Here is an 8,680-nt window from a genome sequence, read left to right as displayed (position 1 = left end):
CAGCATTTCTATACATGATCTTATTAAATCTTCTTAACAACCCTATGAGGTAGATATAAATACAAGAATAGTGAGGCTCAGAAATATTAAGGGTCTTTCACTGCTAATAATGTGCCAGTCATATTCTCTCTCTACTCCACGACAGCCTGAGTTACTCTAAAAGCCTCTTTTAAAATGGAACTATATATTCTTTTTCCTTAAATAGAATGTGCTAATGAGAGCAATTCACTTCACTTGAAAATTGCCATTTTGAAGATATTAACTTAATTTTAGCCTCTTATATGTAAAACCTTTGAAAAGTGTAGGTGTCCTCAAGTACATGGGAAAAGTGGTTCTTTCAGGAAAAAACTTAGCCCGACTCATATACATACATATTCAGCATGTTAAACTAAAAGCATCGAGTGGTCTTCTGAACTAGGAGCCCACATTACAGTGGGCTTCTTTCAAAAGACCAGTTTAGAAACACAGCACAGAGTGTGCTGGCATCTCTCAAAAGAAGACACATCCTGCAGTAATAATAACAAAATGGTCTCAGCACCCCAAGGACAGTAGTGGAATTACCCCACCTGTAGATGAGCTTAGAGGGGTGGGGTAGTAAGAGCCACGCCACGTCAACACTTATGACGTGCCAGAGACGTGCTAAGTGTTGCAGGCCTCAGCTCACTGATACCCTGAGAGCAGGGTCTTGAAGACTTTTGTACACCCGTGTTCACAGCAGCAATATTCACAACAGCTGAAACACGGAAGTGATCCCAGTGTCCACCGATGGATGAACAGCTAAGCAAAATGTGGTAAATACATACAATGGAACATTACCCCTCTTTAAAAAAGAAGGAAATTGATACAAGCTACAGTGTGGATGAACCTTCAGCACATTATGCTAAGTGAAATAAGCCAGCCACAAAAAAGACAAACACTGTTTGAGTCCACTTAGATGACGTATTCGGGATAGTCCAAATCAACAGAGATAGAGAGTAGGATGGTGGTTGCCAGGAGCTGCGGCGAGTGGGGAACGGAGGAGTTAATGTTTAACAGGTATGGAGTTTCAGTTTGTGAAGAAGGAAAGAGTTCTTGAGATGGATGGTAGTGATGGATGCACAACATTATGAATGTATTTAATACCATTGAACGGTACACTTAAAATGGTTCAGGTAGCCAATTTTATGATATGCGTATTTTACCACAATTACAAAAAAATTGGAGAATCAAAACAACAATAGAGTATATGTCTATAGGTATATTTGGAGGGAGGGAGCACAGCAGTCTGATAAGACTGGTTCCCTCCAGGGTGGGGTGGGATGGAACCTGAGCCTTATTTGTAATGCCAGTGAATGCCCGCTTCCTCCTTTTCTCACCCTCTGCCTCCTGGTTCAGTTCCAAACCCCAGTCTGCCATGAGCGTGCCTGACTGGCAGCCTGCAAACCACATCCTGAAGCGTAAGTATCAGCAAGTGTGGGAAATGTCAGGTTTAGCTTCCTGCCTCCCCCTGATGTGACAGAAAAGGGCTGGGCAGCATGTGGGCTTGTCAATACACATAATCATATTCTGGGCAATGGAGGCCTTGGGCAATGGCCAAATAAAATCAAGCTCAAGTGAAAAGAATGGAAGTGTGAATCACGTGGATTCTCGTACGATTTCTTACCCCAAGAGGTCAACTCTACTCTGAAACTGCAATCATATAAGCACAAAAGTGCACATAAGTTCTCGACCATCTCTGACCCCTGACATTTCTGTCCTCCTCCCAGGGTGTCCCTTCTCCATCCAACTTCCTGAAAGGCCCACTCTCACCTCCTCTTGAGATGTCTTCATCCTCTGTCATGAAGAAAGGCACCACGATGAAATAATTTAGAGAGCTGTTTGGTCATGTTCATCACCAAGTTACTCATAATCGTAAAACTGAAAATATTTTACATAGTCAAGAACAGGAGAGGAGTTTTATTTATGTATTTATGGACTGAGAAAAAAGTCAAAAGCAACATTTCAAAATGTTACATACAAATACTATGGGTATTTTCTTTGTGCTCTCCTTTTGTATTTTCCAGATTTTTCACAGTAAGCTTATAGTAATAATCAGAAATACAGTAATCTGCATTTTTAAAAAAGGAGCACATTTGAATGTCCTTGCTCATTGCCCAGTCTTCCATCATTCTTGCTGTCTGTGGCATGGAGTTTCATCTCTTTCCCATGTGCCTTTTCCAGACAGGGACACATTGCTCTGCCTGTTCATCTCACTTTCCATACCTGAAGTCATTTTATTTCTGTTGGCAGCAGCTCCATTCCCACTCCTCACCCCTGCACCAGGGGAAGAGCAGACTTTCAGGATTTATGGATGGAGAATTTTCAGGTTCTCAAGATTAACCCCATGGGCAAAGGCCATAGATAGGCGGAGGGAGGGAGAACTTGGAGCAGAACTAGTCAGAAACACAATTGGAACCCCCACATCCCTGTCAGGAGCTGTCCAGGGCAGTCCAGTTGAGGTCCCAGTTCCCAGCTTCAGAAGCCAGTGAGGGGGAGGAGGGTATAGCTCAATGGTAGAGCACATGCTTAGCATGCATGAGGTCCTGGGTTCAGTACCTACTCTAAAAATGAATAGATAAACTTAATTACCTTCTCACCCACTCCCTCCAAAAAGAAGCCAGTTAGTGAGGACAGTCAGTGAATTGATCAAACAGGAAGGGAGAGAGTATGAGCCGTGATTGACTATGAGAACGCCCCCTAACGAAGGACACCCACAGATCCCCTATTACGCACAGACCCCCTTCAGCTATTATGGTTTAAGGTCACCAGGCCAGACCTATCAGAGTCTGGTAATTCAGGTCTGGTTGGCCATCAGTTAATGTGACCTTTCAGATCAAAGGTCTAGTCCGTGGTTAGAAATTCTTTATTCCTATTTTAGATGGTATCTTCATAGCAGGAGAGTTAGCCTCCGGAAGGCTGGAGTCAGAAGGCTATGTTGTCACCTGCAGACATCTCCAGGGAGACCAGGGAATGTCAGTGATAAGGAATTATTTACTGGGAACCTACAGAATGTAGCGCCTCCTGGGCAGCCCAGCCCTGGAGGAAGAGCAGGAGGACAGGCACACTAAAGGGCAAGAGATAGCAGGGTCAGAGAGCTTGCTGACCAGGAGGCATTTGTAAGGGGAAAATTGCAAAATGCTTTGAGGGGAGGGGGATGCGGTCCCAGTGCAGAATGATAAGCCTGTTGACTGTACTATTTCCAGTCTGAGCTCCACCCATTGGTGACTGGGCTCCGCCCCTTGGCTATGTCATAGCCCTGGGAGGTGGCCAAGACTCCAGTAGCTCAGGCCACAGAGAGGCAGGTGTGGTAAGGAAAGGGACAAGTGACACAGACTTTCTGAGGAGCTTCTGCCTGTTGCCTAGAACAGTCAGGACATCTGAGGGTCAGGCAGCTTCACGACGCCAGTGAGAGAGGGCAACTATCTAGTAGCTAGTGAAGCAGGACCAGGGCAGGAACAGCAGGACCCAACACATTTGTGCTCAATCGGGAGGAAACAAACAGACCAGCTAAGGAGGGGTGTCTCTGCAGAGGCAGAGAAACGTGGTGGGGTGCCCGTTCTGTCCTTGGACCAACTGAGAGGAAGGCATCCCTTACTAATTTATCTAGAGTGGACCAACTGAGAGGAAGGCATCCCTTACTAATTTATCTAGAGTGGCAGGAAAGACCCCACCACCACCACCACCACCAAGCCAGACTGTAAGCTCTGCTAAATTCCAAGAAAGCAGAGACTGTGTTTTCTTCACCATTCTGTCTGCAGTCCCAAGGGTGTGTCTGCAACATCACAGATGCTCAGAAAATATTTGTTGTCCAGGGGGAGAAACAGACAATGTGGAAAGTAGAGGCTAGAAAATCTGCAGGCAGGGCATGGACCACTTCTCTGTTTGACATGACCTGGATTCCAGACCTTTCTGAGTACGTGACTTTGGACAAGTTACAACTTTTCAGAACCTAGTGTTTTGTTTTGGTTTTCCATTTGTAAGGTAGAGACAGTAATAATACTTCATAGGGTTCTTGGAGGGATTAAATGAGGTTATGTATGTCAAAGTGATCTGTAAACTGTGAAGTGTTTGATAAATGTTAACTTCTTCTGTTTTGGGATGAAGATGTGATGATGATGAAGATGATGATGTGACAGTGACGGTGATGGTGATGGTGATGGTGATGATCGTTTCTCTTGGACAAAGGAGGCGTGAAGTTGTGCTGGGAACTTTAGAGAATTTCATACATGGAAGAGGAGTGGCTATGTTGCTGGAAAGAAAGGTTCACAGAAGCCAGAGACCCCAATGCAAGATTTTGCTCATGTGGCTTTTACAGTCACCCTTTATGAACCCCAGATTACAGAAGCTCATTTAAGGCAGGGTATGGGTTTTGCTCCTGGTTGTTCTCCATGCCCCTTACCTACACTGCTCATAACAAGTGATAAACATTTGTTGGGGAAAAAAATGAAAGAATGATTTGATGAAGGGTGATATAGCTGCAGTAGGCAAAGAGAAATGAGAATCTTAGCTGAGCAGAGATTGCTCCCTGAATGTAATTTGTTTGGGCAGAATCAAAACTGATCTTGTCACTTCCTGATTTAAAAACTCCATTGGCTCTTCACTGCTCAAAAAACAAAGTCCAAGTGTATTAGTAGGCCACAGAAAGTCTTTCAGAAGCCAGATCCAACAAATCTCTCTAGTCTCATCTTCCGTCTCCCCAAACTCTAAGTCCTTCCACAGCTGTCTTTACTCACCCTACTTCTAATAATGCTGAACTCCGTAGAGTCCCCTGGACATCCCTGATCTTTCCATAGGCTATTTCCTCCCTTTGGCACACTCCTATGCATCCGTGGAGATACAACTTCAATGCTCTCAGTTTTGGAAAGTGATCTCTGATGTCCCAGGCATTTATTCATTCACAGAACAAGTGTTTCCTTAGCACCTGTATAAGGTCAGGCCACCCAGGATGGCTGTTCTCTTGCTCTCTGTACATCCCCTACTCAACCTGTCCCTGTCTTGCCTGTGCCTTACTCACCTAAACAACATTCCCTCTTAAGCACGGAGCCTAATCACTAAATTACTACGTACCTGCCCCTGGCCCCAACTAGTGGTTGTTCTAATCTTTAGATCAGAGCTCTCCCTACTATGATACTTTATTAAAGGGGCAGTGCTGGTTTCCCTGGCAACAGATGAGCCAACCTGACGTCAGTTTCCCCTATCACTGGTAATCTCCCTCTTGCCCTGGTAGTGAAGATTGCTGCCTTGTCCTGCCTACCATGTGCTGCACATGGTGGGGTGTCCCTCCAGTACCTTGCTTCATACATGTGAGAGCCCCTTATCCATTAAACCACTGATGTCTCTGTCACTGACATCATGCTCTTTCTTCGGTCTTGAGGCCTGCGGGATGCAGCCTAACAACCCACTATGAACCAGACGCTGTTATAAGAGCTGGACAAAAGCCATGAACACGTCAGACCAGGTCTCTGTCCTCAGGAACATTCATTCAAATAAGAGGGCAGAGAATTAAAACGAAAAGAAAGAAAAATCAATGTATACTATATTAGGAGGTGGTAAAAGTGAGGGGGATGGTGGAAGGGGTTGAGAATTCTGTTTTATTTAGGGCAATGTATCAGTCAGCATAGGCTGTTATGTTGTAATAAAAAACACCACCCTAAAATCTTAGTTTTATGACAAAGATTTGCTTCTAACTTATGCTGCATGATTATTGAAGGTCAGCTGGGGCTTAACTCCATATTCCTCACTCTGAAGATAGGCCCAAGCAAATGTTTCTAATTGCTTTGGCAGACGCTGAAGAAAAGGAGAGGAAGCACACGCCAGCTGCTAAGGGGTTCACCTGAAAATGGCACAAGTCCCATCTGCTCACATTTCATTGGCCCAAATGAGTCACATGGTCACACCTGAGTTCAACAGGACATGGAAGAGCAATCAACCCTACCATCTTCGTAAGAAGAGAGAACTGAGCATATGTGAACAGCCCTTATGATTGTTACACATGGTCAGGGAAGGACTCTCTGACGATAAAGGGACATTTCAGCAGAAAACTTTACAAGAAAGTAAGGAGCCAGCTGGGAGATACTGGGGGTGGGGGACATCATCATTCTGGGTTCTCAGGCTTAGTATCATCCTGACTCTTTTCACTCTTCCTTTCACAGCCCACATCAAATCCATCAGCTAGACCTTCAAAATACATCCAGATTTGACCACTGCTCACAGCCCACCCCACTGGTTCCAGCCTCATCATCTCTCATCTGGATTATCACAGTAGCCTCCTGTTTGTGCTGCTTCTACCTACGGTCCCCACAGTCCATGCTCTCCACGGCAACCAGAGTGATCCTCTTAAATTTAATTCAGATCATGACACTCCTCCACCCAAACTCTTCTGTAGCTTCCTATCTTTCTCAGAGTAAAAGCTATTAGTTCTTACAGGACCTCTCACCATCCACACCCCACCCACTCAACCTCACTCTGAATGCTCTCCACCCTCACCCACAGCTCTCCCTCTCACTCACTTGCTCCAACTATACTGGTCCCTGTGACTCATCCTCCAATTTGGTCAATCAGGATTTGAATGCCTACTCTGTTCTAGGCACCAAAATATAAGGGTGAAAACACAGTTAAAAACAGAGGCTGACACTGTATTATAACTAGTCTGTTTTCCTGTCTATCTCCACTAGTACACTACTACCTCTGTTTTCATGTTGTTCATTGGTGTGTTTTTGTGTCCAGCATATGCTTGGCATGGTTTGGTAAGTGATTAATATATGTTTGAATAAAGGATGGAAAGATGGATGGACAGACAGCTAGGCAGACAGACTGACTTGAGCTTTACTGGAATTGTGGCATGTGCTGTGGGTTGTCTGAGGTGGACTACACTAGTCTCCAACAGTTGAGGTCATTTGCAAGGAAAATCTAACAGCAGAGGGCCCTCTCTGAATTTGGTCAGCATTTTCAGGGAGACTATAAAAATAAACAGACTTTCTAGGATGAGAAAAGTAGATTCCAAATCTGAACTGACTTAGTCTTGCTAGATGAGTCAACCCGAGGAAAGAAACACAGGCCCACGTGGTCAACCATAACCCATTTATATGCCCTTTGGTTTGACTTGAACTTTGGGGCAGGGAAAGAAGGTGCGTTGGTGAGGTCAGAAATAAAAGAAACAGATTACCCATACTATTGGAGGAAAGTGTACGAGGGCCCTTCCAAAACCTATTTAAATGAATACATTTTGTGTCTAAAGCTTGTGGTTAAAATCCTCAAATGTGAATATGTAGTCTTTTCCACTGCCACCCATAACAATTTCAGAGACCTCAAATTCTTAGTGTGCACCAGAAGCAAGTTTGTCTAAATTGCAGGCTGTGACTTTTGCTAAGAGAAATGCTAGCATTTCATGTAGAACTGGAAAAGAAATTCATCCAAAAGATACCAGAAAAAAGATTCTTAATAGATTCCCCCACAAAGATGACTCCTTTCCTCTTTAGAAAAAAGAAAATTACTCCCCTCTGACTGGAAGAAAGACGGCCGTGTGGTCTTGCTCCAATTCATGGAGATGAGGTCCCATCGTTGGCTTTCCTTCTGCCATCTTCTGCCACATGATTGGGAAGATTCCTAGTGCTAGTTGGAAGGAAGTGAGTCAGAGCATTTATCAGGAATGTGGGGAGACCACCGATGGAGTTAGGAAGTCCTGAGCCCCTCAGGCTGTTGATAGAGTGCTCAGGGCTAACACAGGATAACAAGTGTTATCAGCGATCAGTATGCAGCTCAAAAAATTAAGCCTGTTCAAGATCTTCAAGAATTCTTCCAAGTGAGGAAATTCCTCTTCCCCCAGATTAAAAGGATGAGCCCCATATATTATGTAGCAGCATGCAAAGGCAACTTGTGTTCCTCTGCACGCAGAGGGACAGGTTTACACGATTATGTTATAGTCTACGTAATCTCTACCTGCGTCTCACAACCCAGCTAGGTGGCACACTCCGGATTGGAAGGGGCCATGTTGTCTACTTCTGAAACACAATGAATGGCATCTATAAAGGGCTGAACTCTTAACAGAAGATTAATATATACCAATTGAGTGAATGAGCGAACAAATGAGTAACATTGTCACTGAAAGGGTGCAGCAAGAGTAAAGAGCTGACAGAATACCTTGATTGGTCCTTTTCAGAGGATGAACAATATGGTTTATGTACCACAGAAGCCTACTTTTGTTGGTTTTGAAGTATCAACAATATAACAACCTTGGAAATGATCTGCTATGCAAAGAGCAAAATAAGAAATGAAATATTTGAGGCTTCTAAATTTCTGAAAGGGTAAGAAGTAAGGTCTGTTGGTAAATTTCAGATGTGGTGGCAGTGTAAATTAAGTGACAATTTCAGTTTAAAGGACTGAGGTGGGTCCTAGAATAAAGTCATATAGCGGGAGTTAAAAGCAAACTTAAAAGGGATGAAACCGTATATATGCACAGCATGCAACTGAACAGCCTCGAAGGTTTAGGCTCCCTTTCTGTGGACTCTCAGAAAAGGAGACTTTCAAGGAAAGATTTATTTTCATGAGAATTCTGTTCCTGTGGTGATCTGCATAACTTGCTAATATCTACTTGGCACTAAACCATCTGTGAAGAGATGAAAGTCTCTCACCAGCTGACGCAGAACCTCTTTGAATCCGTTTG

General features: G+C 44.0%; 1 long non-coding RNA gene across 5 annotated transcripts; it reads left to right on the top strand.

Moving 5' to 3' along the window:
• Positions 1-3,023: 3,023 nt before the first annotated feature.
• LOC140701119 (uncharacterized) lies at positions 3,024-6,714 on the top strand. Of its 5 annotated transcripts, none has more exons than XR_012079988.1 (5): positions 3,024-3,134; positions 4,123-4,279; positions 5,393-5,476; positions 5,803-6,071; positions 6,171-6,714. It is a non-coding gene; the product is annotated as an uncharacterized lncRNA (long non-coding RNA). The 5 variants fall into 5 exon arrangements; XR_012079985.1 differs by lacking the exon at positions 5,393-5,476 and adding an exon at positions 3,777-3,931 and having other exon boundaries at positions 3,032-3,134; positions 4,123-4,378; XR_012079987.1 differs by lacking the exon at positions 5,393-5,476.
• The last annotated feature ends 1,966 nt before the right edge of the window (positions 6,715-8,680 follow it).

Source organism: Vicugna pacos, chromosome 14 (assembly GCF_048564905.1).
Source record: "Vicugna pacos chromosome 14, VicPac4, whole genome shotgun sequence".
NCBI classification, from domain to species: Eukaryota; Metazoa; Chordata; class Mammalia; order Artiodactyla; family Camelidae; genus Vicugna; species Vicugna pacos.
The sequence above is the reverse complement of the archived record's forward strand: the minus strand, read 5'-3'. Positions and strand labels throughout refer to the sequence as shown.